The sequence below is a fragment of the Nanorana parkeri genome, unplaced genomic scaffold (genome assembly GCF_000935625.1).
Source record: "Nanorana parkeri isolate BGI_ZX_2015 unplaced genomic scaffold, ASM93562v1 scaffold838, whole genome shotgun sequence".
NCBI classification, from domain to species: Eukaryota; Metazoa; Chordata; class Amphibia; order Anura; family Dicroglossidae; genus Nanorana; species Nanorana parkeri.
This window is the reverse complement of record NW_017307106.1, coordinates 695526-704820: the sequence shown is the minus strand read 5'-3', so window position 1 is coordinate 704820 and position 9295 is coordinate 695526.

Below are 9295 nucleotides of genomic sequence, written 5' to 3'. Positions count from 1 at the left end.
CCATATACCCGGAGGAAAACAGGGTATGTAGCTTCATAGTATTCTGCATTGCTGTATAAAGTATTGCTGGGATTTGTAGTCCTCTATAGCCGGTGGTATTCTGTATTGCTGAGATTTGTAGTCTCTCTACAACTTGGAGTCAGTGGCAGATTTACCAGGCTCACAACTGCAAATGGGCCCTGGAGTTCCACCACTGATTCCAAGCTGTAGAGAGACTACAAATCACAGCCCGGACCGGAGGAAGAGGGCCCTGGTGACTGTCAACATCTTCCACCAAAAGGCCCACCAAAATCCCTAGCACTAGGCCCGTGATGCTCTTAATCCGGCCCAGGGGCCCAGGCCTAAAGCAGTGTAAGGGGCCCCAAAATTTCTGATGGCTGCCCTGATTGCGGTATGTTATTTTTCAGAACCAGGAGCCCAGCACATTATATCGTAGCATGGGGCTTTTAACATCAAAACTAAGCACATATAAAACCTTTTCTCCCAGGTGTTCTTAACTATAACATATCCCTGACAGTAAAGTATATTTAGCCCTCACCATAACCGAGCCCCTAACAATTAGGTGGTAATAAACGCTTGTTTTTTTTAACAATAATCTACTGCTAGCAAGTAGTATAGCATGCCCCAAAATGTAAAAAGCTGCAGTCTGGCCAAACTTTTTAAAATATACCTGTGTCTGTGCTGCTCATTCCCGGCTGCAGAGCACAGCTTTCCAAATGTCATGTAGATGATGTGTCCTGGCGCATGCCCACTTGATGTTACCGGAGGGGAAAGAAGGAATGACACAATGTGAGTCAATGTACACACGTCGGGAGCGTTCATGCAGAGGTGTGTCCGTGGGACACTGAACGAAGTAGGAGACACCAAATCCTCAGAGAGTGGCACCTGTGCTGAGGGTACAGTTCAAAATAACTGGAAGGAAGAACATGTTCACATCAAGAGGAATCACGTTAGGTGATTCCCTACAGTAGCATTAATATGGGGGGGGAGTAGCCTTTAGTGTCACTTTAAGCGCTAAGAGGAGCCTACTCTGCTAAGTAGTTATGAGCAAATGTCTTTAGTTTGATTCTTTGAACTCCGCATAAATAGTGAAGTCAGTGGGGAGGGGGAATCTTGATAATCAATTCTGAACATTTTCAGGGCTAATAGACAAGGGATTTTTAAACACAGGGCATGTGGAGCTGGGCACTGGTATGGGGGACATGTACAATGCAAAAAAAACTATTTTAAATAATGCCATTCAGCAGTGAGAGGGCTCTCTGTTTTATGCAAATTAGAGGGCCAGTCCTTCAGATTACATGCTTGGGAGATGTTTTTAAGCTGTGTGTAGTGTAAGGAAACGGCATGCTTCTCAAGGACAGTGTCAGTAACACCATATTCTGGCATCAGATAATTTGTATGTGTATTTTTTTACTTTGACATTATTATTTAGCTTACATACAACATCAGCACCGCTGCCTGATTAATTTCATCTTGAAAAAAATAAGTATTTTAGGTAGTTTTTGCTACAACTAATTTTTAGCTGGCACTAGTAGGCCAGAATTGAACAATAGAGGTAGCAGACACAACAGATCTAAAAGCTACCTGAATGGTTCCACCCTGACTTTACTGGTTTGCAGCATTCTGGCTTGGCTGCCATTTTACCCACCTGTGTTTCCTTCTTTGCCTGAGAAGACTCTGTAACATTGCTCACTACTCCCAGGCTCCCTCTTATGGCCAGACAGGAGAGCATCATCTGAGAGAGTCAGATGGGAGTTTCATGTCTCTGAGTGATGATGTCACCCCACTCAGTCCAGTCTGACCTTGCCCTTGCATGGTCTTCCTGCTAGTACATTCCTGCTGCTCTGCGTATCCTGATTCTGTGTATGACCCGATCCTGGCTGATGTTCTCCTCTGGCTCCTGCTCCTGTCTTGTTCCTGACAATGCTGATTTCCTGGCTCCTGCTCCTGGCTTGTTCCTGACAACGCTGATCTCCGTGTTCCTGACCTGGCTTGAACCAAATTGGGGAATGTTTAAAAATACTTTAAAAATATTATAGCATTACAGAACTGTTGCATGTAAATTCCCCATAGGGTCAAAGTCTTTAGGAATAAAAGCTATATGCTTACATGCTTAATTAAAACATTTAGATACATTAAATATGAAAAAGAGAACAATTAAAAAGGGAGTGTACAGAAACATAGTAAACTAAGGAATGTAATAAAAAAAAAGATTGAAGCTGAAAAACTAATTTAAATCCTCAGTAACTGATAAACTACTGCATCTCATTATCTAATTTTCTCATTGCCTTAGACTCTTTATCAACTGGTACAGTCTCCCAAAACTGGTGTACAGGGGTATCTCTTAAAATTATTTAAAAGCAAAGGCAAGAGGCATGACCAGTAAGCATAATTTTTATTGTGTGTAAATTATTTAAAAGTACTGTATTTTGAGAAAGATACACAAAATATTATAGTAGCAAACAATCTAACAAGCAAACAAACGAACAATAGCATAACCAGAAGCATAATCTAACATGATCCTGTTTATCAGGAGGTAAGTTTAAATCAGGATGCTTTCATCCTAATAAAAGCATGGTACAGATCATGAGGATGGCAAGAATTAGGGTAGATTGTTTGTTCTTGAGTAACTAACAGGTTAGAAAGCAGAAGACAAAATGTAATTATTAACAGGTTCTCTATGATTAATCCCAGAATTGGGTGACCTTGGGCAGGACTCTGTGTCAAAAGCCTTCAAGAAACTGATCCAGCGTGGAATGGAGTGCGGACGTATATTTTTCTATTATTATATACCCGTTACGTTGAAGCGAGAATACACTCCTGCTGGAGAGCAATCAGCTGTCTAACCCCCCGCTATAGCCGCGGAGGAGTGGTGCTTTATTTATATGCCTTGGTGTTAACAGAATATGTTATAAATGAGCTAAGGTTAGCACTACTGTGGGACAGGGATCAATGCTAAGCCCAGTTCTTACCAATTTTTTTTATGGTCTGGGGGATGAAACCCATACTGCACATTTTGCAAATGACAAATAGGTAGGTCGAATTATTAAAATTCAGTGGGATAGTGAATATTACATCTTGACAAAATGGCAACATGGGCAGCTTCGTGGCAAATTAAATTTAATGTTGGAAAATGTAAGGTTATACACATAGGCCCAGAGAAACAACATTATCTCATGTACATTAAATGGAATACAGTTGAGCAAACCAGAGAAGGATGAAGGATTTGGGAATACTGGTTAATAATTAGCTAAGCGGTACAACTCAATGCCAAGTCACAGTTGAAAAAGCAAACAACATTTTGGTATGTATAAAAGGGAATATAAAAATATGTAATGCTAATATTGTCTTGCCGAGTTCAAAGAGAGAATTTGTAGTGCTTGTGTTACTGAGGGAGGCAGGCAGATGTCAGTTTCTGCAGTAAGTATAGGCTCTACAGGAGGTCTATAGCTTAACATCCATAATTAGGACCAGATCTTGATGTCACCCAACATAGCTGTAATCCAGCTTGTAAATAGAAACATGATCCAGGGCACTCACTGCTTTTCACTCTCCTTTATTGCAACAGATAAAACAGGCTAAAAGCATTTAAACAATTCAGCCAACATGGTTACTTACACACTTCCTCAAGGGATGCCTTAGGAAAGTGTGTGAGTAACCATGCAAAATGGCTGTTGGCTGAGTTTTTTTAAGTTCTTTAAGGCCTTTTGAATTTCTTGCAAGAAAGGAGAGTAAAAAGTCATGGGTTCCATGGATCACGTTTCTGTTTACAAGCTAATGTACTATTGCTTCTGTTAAATAACATATGAGGTCACATCTATAATATAAGGATTAGGTTTTGAGCACCATATAGTAAAAAGAACATAGGCGTTTTGGAAAGGGTTCAGAGGTGGACGACTGAATAATAAAAAAGAATGGAAAGCCTTTCTTACAGTTTAAGATTAGAAACAAAAGGTATGGTCACTTGAAAGAAAAGATTTGTTAGTGACAACTTAATCAACACTTTCATTTGTGTACAAGGCCAAAATGAATTGTTGGAAAATATATTTTTATTCTAAGGACTAAAGGACACCAGTTGTGTATAAAAGAAAGAGGATTTTCCATCAGTTTAGGAAGGGGTTAAGCGGGGAAATCATCTTTGTTATAGGCTGAGAAAGAAATATTTGGATGAAGGTAACTGATAAACCTGACCTTTGGGGATCATGAATGGATTTTGTCTTCCTGGGTGGCAAAAGTTATACAGTTGTTTTACCCTGGTCCAAAGTTGCAGAATTTGAGAGGTTAAACCTGAAAGACAGATCTTTTTTCCTTATTGATCATGTAACTATATTATAGAAATGATGAATTATGAACTGTTCACCTTTGTTCCATAAAATCATCAGCTCAGCTCTTCTATTTCCCATCACTAACTACTGGAACATAAAACTGTTATTGTTCACACTTTGAAACTAGTGAACTACAAATATTGACCTTAGTTTGTTCAAAGTCACTTCCTTTACACTCTATGCACAGAGCAACTATTCGGCGCATATTACATTACTTACCACTACCTGTCCAGCATTTCCATGACTCATGTTGTTTGGTTCATTCTACATACAGAAAAACGTCAAGTTTTCCATTCCAAACTTGGAACAATTCTATTGCCAGTTAGTTTCTCATTTTACTATCCTGGCCTCATTAGCAGGGTTTATTATTGAAAACAAATAAAAGTTCCATTGCTGCTGTATTCCAGGAACCAGAAGTTTTAAGCCACACAAGAATAGGAAAATGTTTCGTGAGACAGGCCGATAGGTGGTCAGAACCATCAGAGAACAGTGGGATTGTGGCTTGTCTAAGGTGAGCGTACTACTTCTGCCCTAAACCGGAATGCAAAGGTCAAATGAGTGCTCCTGTTTAAGCAATGGAGTAGGAGAAGCATGCAGACAATTCCCAATTCCATCAGTCATGTTCTTGAAAAGAAACAGCAGCAAATCAGGCAGGTTTAGTTCACCTTATCCATAAAGAACAGTTTGCCAGAGCCTCAAAGACATTAGATTAGTCGACATTCCTAAACCTGGATATGGAGACTGTAGTGTCTAATGTCTATGTGCACCTTCAGGCTGATGGATCTTATGCTGGACACAGGAACACACTGACTTCCAGCCTTGACACCTGCTGCCATGCTGCAGAACTAAAGGGGGAAGCGTTGTACTTCACATACAAATCAATTTCAAGTTTTTAAGAGCTTTAATCAGAAAGGTTTTGATCCCAAATTCCATTTCCCCACGTAGCTTAATACAGAACTATGGCCAAACCTTTTTTGGTGTTAGTTCTCTTTTGGGTCACAGGAGAACATTTACTAATGTATTCTTATGACCCAAAACTCTATTGTTAATAGTTAAGGTACTTGGATGCCTTTTTAAGAATTAACTCCTGAGTTTAGTGTCACTTTAACTGCTCGTTTTGGTTTAGGGGTGAAAATAAAGACATTATACTCACCTGATCCTCAGTCCTGCAGCAGTGACCGCTCACCTCTCTCCCCTTCCGATCTGTCAATGGTTTTTCCTCCTTCGGCATCTTCACATCTAATAGACCTGTATTAGACGTGATGACGTCACAGGTCCTTAGACTGCTGGAGCCAGGAGAAGAAGAGGCTGCGGGGGATTGGGTGAGTATTTCCTCTTTGTTTTTACCACCCTAGAGAAAAATGAGTATTTAACCCTTGCAGTGTGGAGGTAGCCTCACTGCAAGGGCTGATTTTACAAAAATTTGGAGCTCTCCTTTTAACAATTTGTAAATGAATGCACTTGGGCATCAAGGATGTAATTATAACAGTAACAATATTTGATCTAAGTACAGTCGTAGTGTTATATTGAGTTAAAATGGGCTTCTTCTTTATTGATGAGTCTACACATTTACAGTTTTTTTTTTATAATTGAAATTCTTGAGCACACTAAAATGGGCTAAATTTTTTGCAAACTTCAGACAAATAAAAAATCTGTTGCCATCGGGGAAACCATGCCCCATACACACAGCTCCACTCCTCAGTACCCTCAGGCTTGCCAAAGCCATGAAACAAATACAAAGTGAAAAAGCAGGCCTGGGAGGTTCTTGCTAAAGTGAAAGTGTCTGCTCAAATCATGGCATGATACAGCAGCGGGATCACAGTTAAAGGTTAAAGTTTACCTTAAAAACCATTTTTTTTTTACACATGGGTATAACATGAAACATGGTGACATCGACAGCCCCCCACTCCTATCCCACCCCCTGACTTACCTGAATTGAATACCTGAAAGCATTTCACACTGAAAGGTACTTACTAATGAGCCTGATAAGTAAACACCTTTAAGTTTCAAATGGCGCAGTGGTCTGTCAAGGCTCCTACTGAGTCAGATCTACAGCTCTGCAATAAGTCAATCTCTTCCTACCTACTGATTAATTCTGATTCAGCAGTGTGCTTGTCAGGCCTCTGTAGAAAAACCATGCTTCCACACAAAGAGCAACGGACCTTCTCTACAGCATGATGGCAGGGAACAGGCTTTTCTACTTAGGCTGTGGCTGCTTTCTAAATAAATGACTTGTAGGACTTTGTACACCTTGTGTTTTGACGCACCTGGAATATATTTAGCTGTTTTAATATTAAAGTTAATTAACAGTGTTAACATATTAAAGCTTCCAAGGTCCAAGAAGGAAAAGAGCTCTATTTCTATGATGCAGTAGAAGCTTTTTGTGTTGCAGTGTTGGGATGGCACAGACAAAAAATGTTCAGTCTAATGTTTCTGGATTCCACGATAGTCTCTCTTCCAATGCAAGAAAAGAGGGTTCATTGGTTGTATTTAGTGATTTATACAGCTACTCATTTTAAACTATATTTTACATTTCCATTAAAGCAGAGTACTTGGTTTAAAATGTGCAACAGAAACATATCCAGGTCTGTTGCTGAGCACATCTTGTCCCTTGATGCTCTTCATTCCCAGAAAAAGAAAGTTTAAAACAAACATATAACTTTAGTGAATCGGCACAAAGTTTATCTGGTTGCTAAAAGACACATGCAGATATCTATCTACACCCCAGGGGTTGTATATCCTCACTGACATTCCTTTCAGTGTCTTCACAGGACATAGCATTACACTACAATAGACTTATTCAGCTCCATTCACAAGCCAGTCTGTATGGCCCACTAATGCTACAAAACAGAATGCCTCCAATATGTACTGGACACAAGGCAAGAGAGTATACTTTAGAGTGTGCTTAAATGTTATTAATCCTGTGCAAAGCAGCTAAACACATTTTCCATAATAAAAAGTTTATGAACCAATAAAACCAGACTCAAGACTATGCGCAGAATACAATAAGGAAACATTGTCAAGGGGTAGGAAACAATGGACACATGCATATCAAAATCATGTACTAACGTAGAATGGGTAGTCACGATGAGGGCAAACAAGGGTGATCCACATATAGCTAAACAGAATCTGTGTTTGCCAGTTCTGCCTTGCTAAGATGCACCAAATAGCATACAATAGACTGTCTGCCTGCACTCTCTATAAAATGTTTATTATACATGACATGCCTGCTTCCCATAGTGCTATTCTTTTTTACATTTAGCAGGGACAAGATCGTGCTCACTGATAAATGCAGACAAGGAATATTTTGATCAGATGAATAGGGCTGTTATGGTAATAATATATTCAGTGATTGCACTAATGTTCATAGAAACTTAATAAATGCATTTTAATTGTACGAGCATAAAAGGTTTATATTGAGATTAAATGCCTGCAATAGTGAAAAATGCTGTATTCTGATAATTGTATGGAGCTAAACCCTGTACTGATAAAATTCAGTATACGAATCCTTTTTTATTTCACCGACCTTTATTTATAGATTTCATCACATTTACATGCTGACCAAGCTGTCCAAGGCTTAGGCAAACCATATGTTGCTGCTTACAATGGTCACTTTTTATTTATGTGGTTTACTATACTATTTTACCAAAGAACAAAATCCTGTTGTTGGATCTTCTTTAAACGTATTAGTTAGAGTTGGGCTTTAATTTGTTTGTAGCTTAGGTAAAGTGAATTTAAAGCAACATGTCTATTTATAACCACTCTGTCCACAGGAAGACAATGCTGCATTGCCATTTCATTGCAGAATAAAATGTCACCACCCAGGAAGTGGAAAAATATTAGACCTAACAGGTAATACAACTATGGTTAATGTTATGGGGAGGGGGCGGAAAAAAAAACTGCTATGTTAATGCTGGTGACAACATCATATATATCATTTTTATTTTGCCCATAGTCTCACTTTGAATTTAAAAGAATACAATTTTAAACCAGAACACAGTTTGTGATTAGTTTTACATAATAGTAAACATGTAATAACATTGTAGAGCAGGCTGCAAACCTGCAGTATAGGCTTTTATTTTTTTATATGTATGCCACTTTGCAGAGTAACTACCAGTGGAAAACTGCAGGTTTCATGTCTTTCAACAGGCAGCCTGTTAGCTAAATAGAGTCATAGCCCTTCTGCTCTGTACCTTAATATTATTCAACATGGCAGGACCCTGTGTGATTTTTCTATTGCATTGTTGCTTTTATTCTGACACTTTGCAAATAAACTAAATTGTTTTCAATCATGGAAACATGGAAAAAAACAGTCTTGCACCAACTTGGCAAGTGTTCAAGATATTTTATACAGTTTGTAAACTGTTTCTGCTTTGTAGTATTTTATGAACTCTGATGATCTTATGACAAACCAGTGAAGGGTTTTTCAGTTCATGAGCTAAAGTGCATATTTCCCATCAAATATTTACAAACCAAAACAAAGGTCTGTGAACTGAGATTTTAGGAGCCAGGTTCGTCTGCAGTGATAGCCTACTTTGTGATCTGTTGCAGTGATGCTGTCCAGACAGCCAGCAAGGGACAAGTATAGGGGAGAAAAAAGTTGCTGTTTAGTAGGAGGGAGCAGGCGGGGTCTGTCAGTGACTGATGTACAAGTATTTGACTAGTGGTTTTCAGAGACATGCACATACCAAAGAAAGGTCTTATATGTTCACTGATGTCCACTGAGATGTTACAGGAGACTCTGCGCAGAAACTGCAAATTATAACACTTTAGAATTTCCCTACTTTTCAGCATTGCATTGTAGCAGGACAAATAATAAGGTAAATATCAATTCATTTTATAATTTTTTTTTAAATGTACACGTATTACAAAAATGTTTTTAAAGTTTTTTTTAAAAATGATCAGTTCAATACATTTCATTTCAAGATGTATTTTTTTTACATGACAATATTTTTTTAAGGTGAAAAGCA